We start from the raw sequence: 17,927 nt of genomic DNA on the forward strand, positions 1-17,927 counted from the left end.
GGCCTGTTCTAGTAAAGTGTGTCACACTGGCCTTGAATTATTTGACTTTGTGCTCCTCTGAATTCCTTGAGAAGTATTTCTATCTGTCTCTGACTGTCTCCCTGATATCCCAATCTAGTCATGTTGTCCTTATGATTTAAGTCACCCAGGATGGATGTACCAAGTTAGTTGTTTTATTCCTTCCAGGGTTTTTGAACGGTTGCAGTGGTAGTGTTCATTCCTAATGGTATGAATGACAGGAGGCACCAATGTGAAGCTTGTGATTTTTTTATTTTTTTTAAATTATGAATCAAACTTTGCTTTTTAAACAATACCACAACCTTAGTACTCATCAGTGTCATAGGAAGAAAGGATCTTGTACATCTCACCTTTTGGTACAGATCTATCAGACTTTAGTCCAAGCCCCAGTATACCTATCACGTCCCATATACTTTCCCCTGTTTCTTGGGGCATCCCCTTGACACATACGTTTGTTGTTCTTCTTACTGGTCCATTGCTTTTTCCATGTTGGAGATTCCACTGAAAGTGATGAGGCAGCGCACATCGCCTTCATAATGCACACTTTGTTTTCTTCACTAATGGACACAGGGATGTGAGAACAGTTGTCTGTGATTCTCTTTATATGTATTTTAAGGCTCTCTTTTAAATTGCCCTGACAGTACCTTCTGTTTAACTTCTGGGTTGAATTAGTACCTAATCTACTATTCATCAGAGTATAGACCGGCTGACTAGCTTATATAATGCAGCTTGATAGCTCTAAGTCCTGTGATGACTTGATCCTAAAGCTCTTTAGTAATGATGCTGCTCTCAGGAAAAACAAGTTTACGTCTTCTGTTTTATGGCTTCTTGGTAGAGTGTGAAAAAGCATGTTGGTGCATGAGAGACAGTAGTATACATTAGAACAGCTTGAGTAAATTCTTAATAGAAATTCCTAATAGAATTGTATGCCATTGACATGAGTGAAATGTGCTATCTTTTCAGAAGAAATGGATAAGTGTAAACTCCATATGATGAGCCTCTTTCGGTAATGCACACTAACATGCGTTAAGTTACACACACAACTAAATTACCATTGTGGTTGAAAAATGGGTGTACCCAGGTCAAAGTCTATAGAGTGGACAAGGGTAGGCATTTGTGATGTTGTTCAGTACTCAAAAAAGAGTAAATCAACCAGCACTTTTGATGGTTTTGAAAACAAAAACCCAAGATCTGCATCTTTTTGCCTTGTAGTAAAATACTTTTTTGTTTTGTTGTTAGTAAGGAACTTTGTAAAAAAAAAAAAAAATGAAAAGGACCAGTTGTGGATTTTCTTTTTCCCTATTGTGAAAAACCTAGCTTTTGAAATGGCAATGGAAGAAGTATTTTTCCCTGTGCCATGTGCATGTTTCCTGCTCAGAACTTGTGATCAAAATGCTGTTTGTTTCTTTGAATCATATTTATTTTTCAGTTCATATTTTGCCATAGGAAATTTGTTTGCATAACATAATGAAATGTATTTGAATTGCATAAAGTGCCTATTATGCAGTCATAGTTTTGAAAAGTTTTAAGTTGACCAAATATTACTGACTCTTTGTGAATCTCAACCACAAAAAAATCTGCCATACTCTTCCTGTGCCTTCAATTACTAAAACAAAACCTGTACTCATCCGAATAACAGTTATATTGCAGAGATTATAATAGATATTAGATGACTACAACATGTATTTAATGATTCTGAGCTCCATGAATTAGGGGCATATTGGCTTAGCTGGTACCTTATAAATTGAATTTGATCTCCTATCGAGGCAACCATGATTTTCATTTTGAATTTTAACACTTTTTAATATATTTCCTTTGTGATAGTTAATATTTTATGCATGACATTCTAGCTTATTACTCAAGTGTTTCACCAGTATTAGTTGTCAGTGCTGCTGCTCCTACTTGTTGCTTTCCTCTGTGACTTGGCCGGTCGTTATTATACCGCCTCTTCAAAGTCTCTGAATGGCAGAGGTTGGCTGTGCCTTGAAGCTGTCTCTTCATTTCAACAGTGGAATGTTTCACAGGTGATAAGGTATTTCAGCCGGGGCAGGCTGCTCAGATTACACAGGAATAGCTAATCCAGTTTGCTGTCATCTGGAGGGGAGTGGGCACCATACACGTCCATACTCTGGAAAGCACCCAACAGGTTCATGCAAATCATCGACAAAAACAAAAGGTGGGCCTATATGGTGGAAGATTTTTAAGAAAGAGAAAAGGTGGTCCTGTGCATGATATTCCCATCTAAATCACAAAACACTGAATGCACAGTTCCAAAATAAAGATAGTGAAAACTAATCCCATTCTGGTAGAAAAGAGCAGGTGCCTGTGAATATCCTAAATCAGGAACAAGAGCCCTTACTCACCAAGTGGTGGCATGCTTCATCATCGGGCTTTGCTCCTCGTTAGGCCGGCACTGCCATGTCTGATGGGCCCGTCAAGGGGGCTCTTTGCCTGAGATCTTTTATTAAGGATATTTGCCGGTGGTTGAGTGCAGTTATGTGGGATTGGTAAAAAGATGCTGTTAAAAATGACTAGAGGGGAAATAACAATAGAAACATTTATTGAAAAAATGAGCCTCTGTCATGATTGAAAACAATAGGTAAGGGGAAAATCAGATTAATGTCTATTTTACCCTGTTCACATATGATGTCTTATGACCACAAACCCTATAATCTGGGGATATGGTAAGGGCAGGATCGGAAATCCCTATACTGCCCCAAAGTAGGTCTACATGTTTCTAGCTCAAGTAGTCAACAAAGATCAGGTGCGATTCGTCAGGACCTTAAATAACCTAACTAATCCTCACTCTTCTAATAAACTAAAGTAACTGTATGTTACAGGAATCCTCCTCTTATTAAAGGATGGACCCCATAGGGATGGCGACGAGCTTCAGTGGTCCAATCAATTATGGAGCTGGGGAAGGTGTAACGGAACGTTCAGACTACGAGAAAATATCACCGGTGGCATATCCTGGCCCTTTACTAATAAGAACCTCTCTACACTGTTAATATGCAGGTATAGGAAAGGTGCTAGCACACAATCCTGATGCACAGCCCTATTGTAAATGGGTCAGTACATTTGCCATTTGGTCCAAAACATACCCTGCCGACACTCCCTGATGAACGGTTTCAAAAAATTATCCCACCACACCTCCATTGATCGATTGCTGTCATTATAGCCCACATTTTGGACCAATTAACCAGTCAAAGACTCTGGACAGGTCCATGATTGGCAAATGAACAGGTGAACAGGTGCCCAATTCCAGTATTATTTGCAGATAGCGCAGCTCTGAAGGCCAGAACGGCCAATGGCCTCCAGAGATTACTTGATGCATTCACTAATTTTATGGCACAGTTAGCTTTACAGACCAAAATAACCAAATCACATACAATCATATGCAGTCCAAAAGAAACACAAAACACTACTGCATAATACTGACTAAACTTTGGTTGGAAGTGTGCAAGCATCTATTTATTTGAAGATTCCTCTTGCTTCACTTTTACATTGGGTAAATTTATGCACTGTTATGTGACAACAATTCAACAGAACTATACAGGCTGATTTTAGGTTCGCCAGCAATTTAGAGGTGAAGTCAATTAGGGAACTGATTAATGTTCAGAAAAGTAAATGTGTCTCTGTGGCAACCTTCGGAGTAATTCTGTAGGGGGCACTGAGAGTCATGTAGCCTTCAGAAGTTGGAAAATCATTACACAAGTTATTTCCTATTCCACAAAACTGCTTTACTTGTATTTGCCATGATGTGTTGGGGATTAAGTATTTAGATGATTTAATCAAATTGTGTCCCCTACTTATGTGTGTCTGGTTCACGCACTAAGTATCACATGGTTATTCGAAATTAAAGACATGGCCAGCAAGATCTTACTGGGTGTCCCTGAACACCTTAGGGGATTACTGGCTCAAACCATTCAGGATGGCCAAGATGCAGCCAAATAAGTGATTTGTTATGTCCCTGATATTATTGATTGTATGGAAAGTGCAGTTGCTCTGCAGCATGCATGGATGCACTCCACAGGGTTCTCTGGAAACCTACAGGCCTCTCTCCAGGATATGCCTTTCAATTGTGCATGCCTGTTCAGCGACAAAACTGACTCTGCTTTATATTGCTTTAAGTAAAGTAGGGCCACAACACGCTCTGTGGCTCTCTTGACACTTACCAAACAATGTCCTCGCTAGTTCTTGAAATTCAGAGCCTATTCTAGGGGGCTGGTATTTAGGCAGTGTCAGCCTCCTCAGTGTCTGCAACAATTATCTCAGTTCTTTCAAGGCTAGGGCTGAGAGTCACGCAGGCAAAGAGGAGGCTGGTACAGGTCCTCACAAACACCACTGCCTTGTGGTACTGCAACAGTCAGGATCGACCTGGGTCCGGTACCAAAAGGTTCTGTACCTCTAAATTTAGCTGGAGCATCAGGGCATGTTATTGATTGTGAAACACCCGGCAAGTTCAGGGAGCGGCACCTGGCTGATCACAAACTGCATCTGCATCCTGAGGTGGCACAGGGTATCGTCCAACAGTGGAAGTAAGACTGGCTAAATCTGTCTGCCACTGCTGAGAAAGCACATAAATTTTGCACGTTGAAGTTCCTGCAAAAACTGTTGCTAGGAGACATACTCCAGCTGAAGTGGAACATGTAACTACTGTCTGCCTTCCCTCACTTGCCCTAAGTTCTGAAGAAGATGAGCACCTTCTGGGTGCAAGTCATCCTAGTGGTTCCGATTGGGTCAGGAAAGTGTGTTAGCCGAAATTTCTGATGAATACTTATAACCTCAGATTCCTTACCTTTAGAATATCAGGCAGATGTAAGACTTGATCCGGAAATCTTTTACAGCTGTGCTCCCTCGTGCTGATAGGAGGCGCTGTTGGGCTTTGCAGTGACAAAGCAAAGTCGCATGTAAGCTCCAGCCCTTGGTGCTGATGTCAGTTTGTTTCTTTCTGTGCCTTCAGATGCAAATCCAGAGCCCCTCCTTTCTTTTAACCTCTTCTGAATGATGAGTTTTCTTCTCCTACAATTTTAACCAGTTCACCTGAAGACACTGCCGCTCCCAAAACTACAAGATTTAAACTTTGCCTTATCTCCAAGGGTTATGGATGTTATCCTTGCTGCGCTGTCTCCACAAAGTCCCATTTGTGCTGTGTTGTGGGACAAATTTGTGTCCAGGTGTGAAGTCTACAGCTTGGACCTGTTAAAGGCAAAACTCTTTGATGTTTTATTATTTGGCTGTCTTTAGCCAGCAAAGACTTGCTGTGGGCACAAATAAAATGGTATTTATCAGCACTTTTGATTTTTTTGCTTTTGACGTACTAACAGTCTTTGTTTGAATTAGCATTTGTGATGAGGTTTATAAAAGGTTTGACACATGTCCCTACCCAAACCGTTTGCGATCCTGCATTGGAACCTTAATGTGGTCTTCACGTTTCTCATGTGTATGCCGTTTTAGCTACTGCACAGCTGCTCATTGTGTCTTCTGACCTTAAAGACACTGTCTTTCTTGCTGTGATCAGCTCAGTTTTTCGCATAACTGAACTTCAGGCACTGTTGGTGCATCCGCCCTACACCACCTTTTTCCCAGGCAAACGGGTGCTGATGACTCTGTGCTTAAAGTATGATGACTCCATTCTACAGTGGTCAATCCATCACTCTTCCAACATTCTTTGCCTCTCACCCCCCATCCCCCCCCCCCAAAAAGAGCAGAAGAGTCCCAATTGTTGGGATCACAAAAGTGCTTCAGCTATTTACATTGACCTTACCAAGGATCATCGGGTAGACAATCAGATTTGTATGCGTTTTTCTGGGGTGATAAAAGGTAAGGCTATGCAGAAGCGTTCTTTGTCAAGGAGGTTAGCCCTCGGCATCAGCTATGTACTGGCCAAAAAGCAGTCTTTAGAAGAACTGAAAGGCCATTTCATCAGGGACAAGGCTGCTACCATGGTTTTGGCACGCTTGATACCTGTTCTTGTCATCTTCTAGGCTGCAATATGTTTAGAGTTCTACTGGCTTGCTAACCAGGTCCGAAAAAAATACATTTTGCCCAATCAGTCCTTCAAGATTGTTTGGTCCACGTTCACTAGACTAAACCTCCCCCTTGGGTAATTACTACTTTTGTATCTAACCTTTAGACTAGAGAATCCATCAGAAAAAGCTTTTACCAAAAGTAACTTGTTCTTCACTTTTGTGAGGAGGAAGTGTGGCTTTGGCGGGGGCTTTATGACAAGCACGGACTGCGAGGTACTTTTACCCTCCACCTCCAAATAAAAAACTATAAAAAATGTCAGCTTGCCGCTGAGGTCCTGATGAGATTTGAAAGCCCGTAATAGACATTGACTGTGAAAATCATTGAAGCACGAGCTGGAAACCCCTTCTCTACAGAGGTTTCCTGCCCACCTTGTGTTCTAACATGTGATGCCAGCTCCTCACTGGGTGACCGTGTGAAGGGAGCAGAAATTGTGAGACTGTGTATGCTGGCTGATCTGTCTGTGCCTTTACCAGAAGAGGGGAAGGTACTTTTAGGAGTGAAAATTTTTCAGGGACAGAAGACAGCAGATATAGGTTAATGGCAATAAAATGCACAAGCACACACATTGTGCATTTATAATCCTCTTTCTGCTACAGCATGTTGTAATAACAGTAATGTACAAGTGTTATAGTTTTCTCCTTTTGTAACTGTGCACAAAAAACAGTACTGTTGCACACCACTGTTTAGAAATGTCTCTTGCATATGCTGTTCAAGAAATTACGCAAAACATTTGTTTGTGCCTAGCACTGAAGATCTTTTTAATAAATCCACAAAGCAGACCTGTTGACTTTGTCACTGCTTATTTTAGTGACATTCCTGATCTTATCTGCGTTTTTGTGGTTCAGAGCAAAATATAATCCATATGTCCCAGTGGCCCTTTAAAAGATGGTGATCATACGTGAATGTATTAGTTTAAATTGAACCTGTGCATATGGTGCATGGATTGTTCAGTTTTGACTTGAAGCAAGGAAGTGATGTGGCAGAAGCTTAACACACCCATCTATTGAGTTTTATTTCAGTTGGCTGTGCTGAAATTTCCATTTTCAAAGTAAGATACCCTCCAGGTCTCAACGATTGTGAAATGTGTAACGGTTATCAATGTCAGGGATGTAGTTCCTGTTTACATTTCCATGTCATATTTAATCTTTCCTTCCCTAAGTGTTTGCTTTTTCCAGAACGCTGCATTTCAGTAGCTTTTCTTTCATCTTTTTCAACAAGATATCACAATTCTGTAGTGCATACTGTGAATCGAGGAACCTCTAGGTGTCTGTGTGAGTTCAGCTTGTGGATGTGTTTGTAATGGGCCACAATTGAGAGTTTTATGACAAAATATGTCAAGAATATCATTAGCAACTCTTCTGTTCCTATATTAAAAATAAAAATGACATGAGTAATGGCCCAGCTTAATTTTTTACCAAGAAGAATCTTTTATAAATATTAAATGTAAAGTAGTTTATTTAAATTTGTTAGCATTAAGTCAACATAAAGTAGGTTTAATCAATAATGTGTGTGTTTGTGTATATATGTGTATGTATCTATATATACATATGTATATATATATATATATATATATATGTTTGATGGCATGTGTAGCTGCAGATACACATGCTGTGCATATCCTGCCATCTAGTGTTGGGCTCGGAGTGTTACAAGTTGTTTTTCTTCGAAGAAGTCTTTTCGAGTCACGAGATCGAGGGACTCCTCCCCTTTCGGCTCCATTGCGCATGGGCGTAGACTCCATCTTAGATTGTTTTCTTTCCGCCATCGGGTTCGGACGTGTTCCTCTTCGCTCCGTGTTTCGGTTCGGAAAGTTAGTTAAATCTCTGAAAATTTGACGGTATAGTTTGCTTTCGGTATCGGGTTAGTTATAGCAGATCGACACCGAATAAAAGAAGAGCTCCGGTATCCCTTCGGGGCTTCTATCCCCCGGCGGGGCCTGGTCGGCCTGACCGCGTGCGTCTTCAAGGCTCATGGAACGGACCCCATTCCGCTTCTGCCCCGAATGCCACAATAAGTATCCTTACACAGATCAGCATTTGGTCTGTAATTTGTGTTTGTCCCCCGAACACAAAGAGGATACTTGCGAGGCCTGTCGGGCATTTCGCTCGAAGAAGACGCTACGGGACCGGAGAGCTCGAAGGCTTCAAATGGTATCAACGCCATCAGGACACCACGACGTCGAAGAAGAGGAGACTTTCTCCATTGTAAGCAGCCGGCGAAAACCGTGAGTAAACCTGCCCCGGCCAAAACTCACGCCAAAATCATGAAGGCCCAGAGGACGCCACCGCCGGCAGGCCATGGCTTAACCCGTAAACTCGGTGACCAACCATCGGCACCGAAAAAGGGCACACACGTGTCGAAGACATCCGACTCCGGTCGAGATACCGGCACAGAGTATACTCAGCACCGAGATACTGACTCCGACCACACTCGACACCGAGATACCGGCTCCGAGCAAAGTCGGCACCGAGAGATCGGCACCCCGAAACCGAAAAAGGTGGCTTCGGAGCCGAAAAAGACTGTGGAAAAAGTTTCGGTGCCGAAACACCCAGCATCGGAGCCGAAACAAAGTTCTTATTCCAAAGAACAAAGCCTTTCAGCACAACTACAAGGCCATAAATTTGGACAAGAATTAGAGATGGGGGGACCAGACTATACACAAAGAAGGCTCCATATTAAAAAAGAAACAGGGAAAATAAGAACTCTTCCCCGTATTAAAATGAAAAGGAAACTTGCTTTCCAAGACACAGAGAAACAGCCAAAAGCAAAGGTGGCGAAAGAAAAAACTACACCACGTTTTTCGCCACAACCATCGCCACAGCACTCACCGCAACTATCACCAATTGCAACACCCCCTATGATGCAATCTCCAACGCACACAGGGATAACCCAGGATGACCCAGATGCATGGGATCTATATGATGCACCAGTATCTGACAATAGCCCAGACTGCTACCCGGCAAGACCGTCACCACCTGAAGACAGTACTGCTTACATGCAGGTGGTGTCCAGAGCAGCTACTTTTCACAATGTAGCACTGCATGCTGAACCTATTGAGGATTACTTTTTATTTATACTTTGTCGTCAACACACAGCCAGTACCAGAGTCTGCCGATGTTACTAGGGATGTTAAAACACGCAAAACAAGTGTTTCAAGACCCTGTCAAATGCAGAGCCATTACACCTAGGGTGGAAAAAAAAAGTACAAGCCTCCCACTACGGACCCTGTGTACATCACGCAACAACTAACACCTGACTCAGTGGTGGTAGGCGCAGCACGCAAAAGGGCAAACTCACAGACTTCTGGGGATGCACCACCACCCGACAAAGAAAGTCGAAAGTTTGATGCAGCGGGGAAAAGAGTTGCAGCACAGGCAGCCAATCAATGGCGCATTGCCAATTCAAAGGCTTTATTGGCAAGATATGACAGGGCTCATTGGGATGAAATGCAGCATTTTATTGAACATCTTCCCAAGGAGTTTCAAAAGCTTGCACAGCAAGTGGTGGAGGAGGGCCAAAGTATCTCCAACAACCAGATACGATCGGCAATGGACGCAGCGGACACAGCCGCCAGGACTGTGAATACAGCGGTCACTATTCGAAGACACGCATGGCTCCGCACCTCCGGATTTAAGCCATAGATCCAACAGGCTGTGCTTAATATGCCTTTTAATGGACAACAGTTGTTTGGGCCGGAGGTGGATACAGCTATAGAGAAGCTAAAGAAGGACACTGACACGGCCAAAGCCATGGGCGCGCTCCTCTCCCCACAGAGCAGAGGCACCTTTAGAAAGCCACACTTTAGAGGGGGGTTTCGAGCCCAAAGCACAGAACCCTCAACTTCACAAGCCAGACCCACATACCAGGGCCAGTATCAAAGAGGAGGCTTTCGGGGACAATATAGAGGTGGACAGTTCCCTAAAACCAGAGGGAAATTCCAAAGCTCAAAGGCCCCACAAACTAAACAGTGACTTCAATGTCACAAATCCCCAACACATAACACCAGTGGGGGGGAGACTCACAGATTATTACAAAAATTGGGAAGAAATAACTACAGACTGTTGGGTCCTAGCCATTATCCAACATGGTTATTGCATAGAATTCCTACAATTACCACCAAATGTGCCTCCAAGAACACACAACATGTCCAAACAGCACTTGGATCTATTACAACTAGAAGTCCAAGCGTTGTTACAAAAAGAGGCAATAGAACTCGTACCCAACCATCAGAAAGGAACAGGTGTTTATTCCCTGTATTTTCTAATACCCAAAAAGGACAAAACTCTGAGACCCATCTTAGATCTCAGAACACTAAATCTTTACATCAAATCAGATCACTTTCACATGGTAACACTTCAAGACGTGATCCCCTTGCTCAAACAACAAAACTACATGTCAACATTAGATCTAAAGGATGCTTACTTCCATATACCCATACATCCTTCACACAGGAAATACTTGAGGTTTGTAATCCAAGGAGTACATTACCAATTCAAAGTGCTACCATTCGGTATAACAACAGCACCAAGGGTATTTACAAAATGCCTTGCAGTAGTAGCAGCACATATCAGAAGACAGCACATACACGTATTCCCGTATCTGGACGATTGGTTAATAAAAACCATCACTCAGAAACAGTGTCTTCAACACACAAAATAAGTCATAGAAACCCTTCACAAATTAGGGTTCTCAATAAACTACCTAAAATCACACTTACAACCGTGTCAAATACAACAATACTTAGGAGCAACAATCAACACAAAAAAAGGGATTGCCACTCCAAGTCCACAAAGGGTACAAGCATTCCAAAATGTAATACAAAGCATGCACCCAAACCAACAATATCAAGTAAAATTAGTGATGAAACTTTTAGGCATGATGTCTTCATGCATAGCCATTGTCCCAAACGCGAGATTGCACATGCGGCCCTTAAAACAGTGCCTAGCTACACAATGGACACAAGCACAGGGTCAACTTCAGGATCTAGTGTTGATAGACCGCCAAACACACACCTCGCTTCAATGGTGGAATCCTATAAATTTAAACCAAGGGCGGCCCTTCCAAGACCCAGTGCCTCAATACGTGATCACAACAGATGCTTCCATGGTAGGGTGGGGAGCACACCTCAACCAACACAGCATCCAGGGACAATGGGACACTCAGCAAAAACAACTTCATATAAATCAACTAGAACTACTAGCAGTGTTTCTAGCATTAAAAGCATTTCAACCACTAATAGCCCACAAACACATGCTTGACAAAACAGACAACATGACAACAATGTATTACCTAAACAAACAGGGAGGCACACACTCAACACAGTTGTGTCTCTTAGCACAGAAGATTTGGCATTGGGCGATTCACAATCACATTCGACTAATAGCGCAATACATACCAGTAATTCAAAACCAGTTAGCCGACAATCTCAGTCGAGATCACCAACCGATCCACGAATGGGAAATTCATCCCCAGATACTACAAACCTACTTCCAAAACTGGAGAACACCGCAAATAGACCTATTCGCAACAAAAGAAAACGCAAAATGCCAAAACTTCGCATCCAGGTACCCACAGCCTCACTCCAAGGGCAATGCGTTATGGATGAGTTGGTCAGGGATATTTGCTTATGCTTTTCCCCCTCTCCCACTCCTTCCGTATCTAGTTAACAAATTGAGTCAAAACAAACTCAAACTAATACTAATAGCACCAACTTGGGCACGACCACCTTGGTACACAACACTACTAGACCTGTCAGTAGTGCCTCATATCAAACTACCAAACAGACCAGATCTGTTAACTCAACACAAACAACAGATCAGACACCCGAATCCAGCATCGCTCAATCTAGCAATCTGGCTCCTGAAGTCTTAGAATTCGGACATCTACACCTTACACAAGAATGTATGGAGGTCATCAAACAGGCTAGAAAACCTACTACAAGACATTGCTACGCAAATAAATAAAAACTATCTGTTTATTACTGTCATAATAATCAAATTCAACCATTACACGCGTCCGCGAAAAACATTGTAAGCTACTTACTACACTTACAAAAGTCTAAGTTAGCTTTTTCATCCATTAAAATACATCTCACAGCAATTTCTGCCTATCTGCAAATTACACATTCAACTTCACTATTTAGAATCCCAGTCATAAAAGCATTTATGGAGGGTCTAAAAAGGATCATTCCACCAAGAACACCACCAGTTGCTTCGTGGAACCTCAATATTGTATTAACACGACTCATGGGTCCACCATTTGAACCCATGCACTCTTGTGAGATTCAATACTTAACCTGGAAAGTAGCCTTCCTAATAGCTATCACATCTCTCAGAAGAGTAAGTGAAATACAAGCCTTTACCATACAGGAACCCTTTATACAAATACACAAACATAAAGTGGTTCTACGCACAAATCCCAAATTTTTGCCAAACGTTATATCACCGTTCCACTTAAATCAAACAGTGGAACTCCCAGTGTTCTTTCCAGAACCAGACTCTGTAGCTGAAAGAGCATTACATACATTAGACATAAAAAGAGCATTAATGTATTACATTGATAGAACCAAACAAATTCGCAAAACAAAACAATTGTTTGTAGCTTTCCAAAAACCTCATGCAGGGAGTCCAGTATCCAAACAAGGCATTGCCAGATGGATAGTTAAATGTATTCAAACCTGTTATGTTAAAGCAAAGAGACAACTGCCTATTACACCAAAGGCACACTCCACTAGGAAAAAAGGTGCACCATGGCCTTTCTAGGAAATATACCAATGACAGAAATCTGTAAGGCAGCCACATGGTCTACACCTCATACATTCACTAAACATTACTGTGTGGATGTGTTAACAACACAACAAGCCACAGTAGGACAGGCAGTATTACGAACATTATTTCAAACAACTTCAACTCCTACAGGCTAAACCACCGCTTTTGGGGAGATAACTGCTTACTAGTCTATGCACAGCATGTGTATCTGCAGCTACACGTGCCATCGAACGGAAAATGTCACTTACCCAGTGTACATCTGTTCGTGGCATGAGACGCTGCAGATTCACATGCGCCCTCCCACCTCCCCGGGAGCCTGTAGCCGTTATAAGTTGATAAAAATAAACTTGTACATTTGTAAACTTGTAAATATAACACTTTTAATCACATTATGTACATACATACTTACTCCATTGCATGGGCACTATTACTATATACACAACTCCTAACTCACCCTCTGCGGGGAAAACAATCTAAGATGGAGTCGACGCCCATGCCCAATGGAGCCGAAAGGGGAGGAGTCCCTCGATCTCGTGACTCGAAAAGACTTCTTGGAAAGAAAAACAACTTGTAACACTCCGAGCCCAACACTAGATGGCGGGATATGCACAGCATGTGAATCTGCAGCGTCTCATGCCACGAACAGATGTACACTGGGTAAGTGACATTTTCCATATATATATATATTTATATATATATATATATATATATATGTATTCAAGAGAACTGGTGCATTATAATCGCACACCAAGGGCTGCACATCATCCAAAGACAGGCTCGTAAAAATAGTGAAAGACCACTAACGAGTAATTTCATCGGCTGCTATTTATTGAAAAGAATTTAAATGCAGGTAAAGTCGACCCGCAAAAAGTGGTACATAGGCACAAAAAGAAAATCAATAATGTGCCCACCATAAACAAACAAACACACGCTGTCCCAACCAAATGTCTACGCGTTTCGGCCGAAGCCTTCAACAGGACATTGGCAACCATTTTTACACTCAACTATTTAAACCATATGGTCCTTCTTTGTTGTTAACTGCATGACTCAAGAGAAGTACAAACAGAGCGGCCATTTTGTAACGTGGCAGTTCTAAGTTTGAAAATAAGAGACTGCTAATCCTGTGCTCTGATTGGGATAAAGACTTCAAATATGACATTATATATTTCTTTCATATTGTACTGCAATATCACATATATGGTCTGGTCGCCTATAAATATATAAAAAGTAATTATAATCACAATTGATGATTGTTAAATACAAGGAAAGGAATATCCTATATATGAGGTTTTTTCTCTTTTTCTCTTCCTTTTTCCTTTTTACTCTTAATATCAACATATTATCCATTTTTTACCTAATAGTTTTAAAAGCCTGATATATAAATAAATAAATATATAAATATATATATTGTCAATTAATTACAATATATTCAATCTATATACAAGCTATAAATAGGTGACTAAACAGATATAATACATTCAATCAATTCTAAGAGGGAGATACCAATAAAAATCATGTCCAGGACGGATAAATATATAGATAGATATTAATAACCAAAATTCTGTACAATTTATATAAATATCTCCATTACTATTAATAACAATATCACATTTCATTTTAAATAGATCATAATACAATTCATTAGATTAATCCTAATCCTCTGAATATTAATATATTGTAAAATGGAAAAAAGTTAATATATCCATATCATAGGCAAACCTATCATTAATTAGAAAATTGCAAACAAACCCAACAAATTCAGCAACAGGAAAATATATATACACACCGCTAGCCTCCCCCAGGGGCATATATTACAGTATAAAGATAAATTAGATGAGTGTAACACCCTAAAGTGAATTAAAATATAAAAATTAAAATAACAAAATAAACTAAATTACAGTCCGGAAATGTCATAGACCAATAAAGGATCCTAAAAAGTAATATTTTAAAAATCAAATGAATTTCATATTTTCTACTTGAAAAAATATATATATAAAAATATATATATATAAAAAGAGATCAAAAGTCTCACAGATGGACATGAAGCTCTGCATCCAAATTGTGACCCCAGGGGTGTTCTGTACCTAGAAGTAAAATCATTTTCGACTCAATTTGTCTCAAATGCGCAGTTCTGTTCCCTCCCCGGGGATGGGCAGCAATGGTTTTAACACCATAGAATATTAAAGAGCTGCAATTACCTTCATGTACATCCCAAAAATGTTTAGCTAAGGGGTAAGATGGATCGTGATTCTTAATAGCTCTAAGATGTTGTAAGAACCTGACTTTCAATTTGTGAATGGTACTGCCTACATATTTTTTGTGACAACCACATTCAATGACATATACAACGTATTCAGTTTCGCATGTGATACGATCTATTATATCACAGATTTTCCCTTCAAAGGTAGTATATGTGTGGGTGTTTTGTGCATGTAAACAGGATTTACAATGTCCACATTTCCAAAAGCCCAGACTTTTCTTAGCTAGCCAAGACACATTAGCTTTGGGACTCTGAAATAAGCTTCTGGTGAGATGGTCACCCAATGATTGAGTTTTACGATATGTAATATGTGGATGAGGACCTATACTGTCCTTTATGGCAGAATCATGTCTCAAAATATGCCAATTTTTCTGTATGATGTTATTTAAATGTGAATGTTGGGAATTGAATTCCAGAAACAATCTAGGTGACGATCCCTCATTTTGATCTTGATTATTGATACTACCAGATTTAAAGAGCATTTTTTCTCTGGACATACTCAAGACCCTCAAATGGGCATCTTTGAGAATCTTCAAGGGGTACCCTCTCTCCAGAAATCTCTGAGTCATAGTGACAATTTCAGTATTGAAGCATTCATCGTTAGAACAAATTCTACGAGCCCGTAGGAATTGACTATATGGAATGCTCCATTTCAAAGCTTTTGGATGGCCGCTATTACCATGCAGGATGGAGTTGCAGGCTGTTGGCTTGCGGAAGATGGTTGTCTGTAAACCATCCTTTTGTACAGAAATCTGGACATCAAGAAATTCTATAGTTTGGGCACTATGTTTTAAATCTAAATGGATGTTAAACTCATTGTTGTTCAAAATGCTGACATATTGTTTGAGGGAACCTTCATCACCATCCCAAATAAGAAAAAGATCATCAATATATCTGACCCATAGTATCACTTGTTCCATATATTTACTATTGGAGTCAGACCAAGCTATCTCCTTCTCCCACCAGCCCATATAAAGGTTAGCGTACGTGGGAGCAAATGAAGCTCCCATTGCAGTCCCTTGTTTTTGCAGATAATATTGATTATCAAATAAAAAGGCATTGTGGGTGAGACAGAATCTTAACATGCTAACTAGCATGTTGGTGTGTTGAAGGAATTCAATTTTACGAGTACCCAAAAAATGACAACATGCTTGAATACCATACTCATGTTTGATGGAGGTATAGAGTGCAGTCACATCCATGGTTACCAATAAATAATTGGATTGCCATGGAACATTGTGAATCTTAGCTAAAAAATCATTGGTGTCTCGAAGATAAGAGGGTAATTCAGTGACAAAAGGACATAGGAAGAGGTCCAAAAAGCGGGAAGTATTTTCTAATAGAGATGAATTCATGCTAACTATAGGTCGACCAGGGGGATGTTTTACATTTTTATGAATTTTTGGTAGAAAATAAATACAGGGAGTTCTAGGAAACATGACTTTGAGATAAAGGTATTCACTTTGGTCAATTAAATCATCAGTGTGCCAGCTATCAAGCATCTCCCAGTAGATGGTTTGATATTCATTGGTAGGATTTGTAGTTAGTTTTTGATAATGCGGTTTGTTGGACAGTTGATGGTTAGCCTCCTTCATATAGCTATTAATATCCATAATTACAATATTCCCTCCTTTATCGGAGGGTTTGATGACAATTGTATTATTGGATTTGAGCTCATTTAGATCTTTCCAATCTGAGGCTAAGAAATTAACTCTCTTAGCTTTTTTTGTTTTCATACTTTTCCAATTATTCCGAAAATGATCAATATCATCAACAACCAATTCATAGAACATATCAATCATATTACCCGTCGGTAATTGAGTATTGAATCTACTGGAGGGTTTTAACATACTGGCAATAGTCTGATTTGTAACAAATCCCATATCAGTTAAAATGTTATAGTCTTCACCTGTATCGTTACTAACATCATCTGGACAACTCAACTTCCCAATTTCTACTAAATCAGGCACTTCATTAATATGAAACCCAGAAGGAGCGTCTACACTTGTGTTGGAACCAGATGTAATAACCTTTGTTTTCTTAGAAAAATGTTTCAACAACCGCAACTTGCGTGTATATTTATACAGTTCTATTCTGGTATCAACATAATCCCAATGATTATCAGGACAAAAACTTAAACCTAAATTTAAAATACGTTCTTGATTCAAGGTTAGTTGTACTTTGGAAATATTCACAATGATATTGGGATTGTCCGATCGAAAAGTCCCCTCTAGTCTTGATATTTGTGATTTCTGCCTCTTCCCCCTCCGCGTCTTGAACCTCCTCGACTTCGTCCTCTGCCCCTGTTTGGTTGTGGCGTGATTGATTGCAATAGTCTCATTTCCCCATGAAAATCCAGTTTATTTGCAGAAGCTTCATCAGCTGATGAGCTTAAGTCAGAACTGTCTTCTACTAAATTAGTTGTTACATTGGGACTGTCCGTCATCGCGATTTTATCTTGTGCTCTGAGTGTATTATATTTGCGAGCAAATGTGTAGATTCTACCTACTTCATAGTCCTTTTTATCTCTATTGAATTTGGAGGCCTTACGGAGTTTGATTTCATCCTCTTTTTTAACGATGCGTTCTTCCATCTTCATCAGTAGTTGTTGTATCTCTGAGGAATTGCCCATTTTTTCTAGTTCTTTAGTTAGAAGTTCAATTTTATGGGTTTGTTCTTCCATGCGTCGTTTTGATTGAATGATCAAAGTATCCATTAATTTGACTGAACATTCAGATGTGTGTACTCTCCATTGTTCTAAGAGATCAGGATCTATGTCACCAAGGGTGGGCAATATTAAAATTCTTAGACCTCGTGGCACTTGACCATTTTGTATATATTTGGTCAAC

At 40.3% G+C, this 17,927-nt stretch overlaps 1 protein-coding gene across 1 annotated transcript in view; it reads left to right on the forward strand.

Moving 5' to 3' along the window:
* AGPS (alkylglycerone phosphate synthase) overlaps nucleotides 1-17,927 on the forward strand; it is a 605,536-nt gene that overhangs the window by 528,314 nt on the left and 59,295 nt on the right. The gene's annotated exons all lie outside the window — the stretch shown is intronic.

Source organism: Pleurodeles waltl, chromosome 3_1 (genome assembly GCF_031143425.1).
Source record: "Pleurodeles waltl isolate 20211129_DDA chromosome 3_1, aPleWal1.hap1.20221129, whole genome shotgun sequence".
NCBI classification, from domain to species: Eukaryota; Metazoa; Chordata; class Amphibia; order Caudata; family Salamandridae; genus Pleurodeles; species Pleurodeles waltl.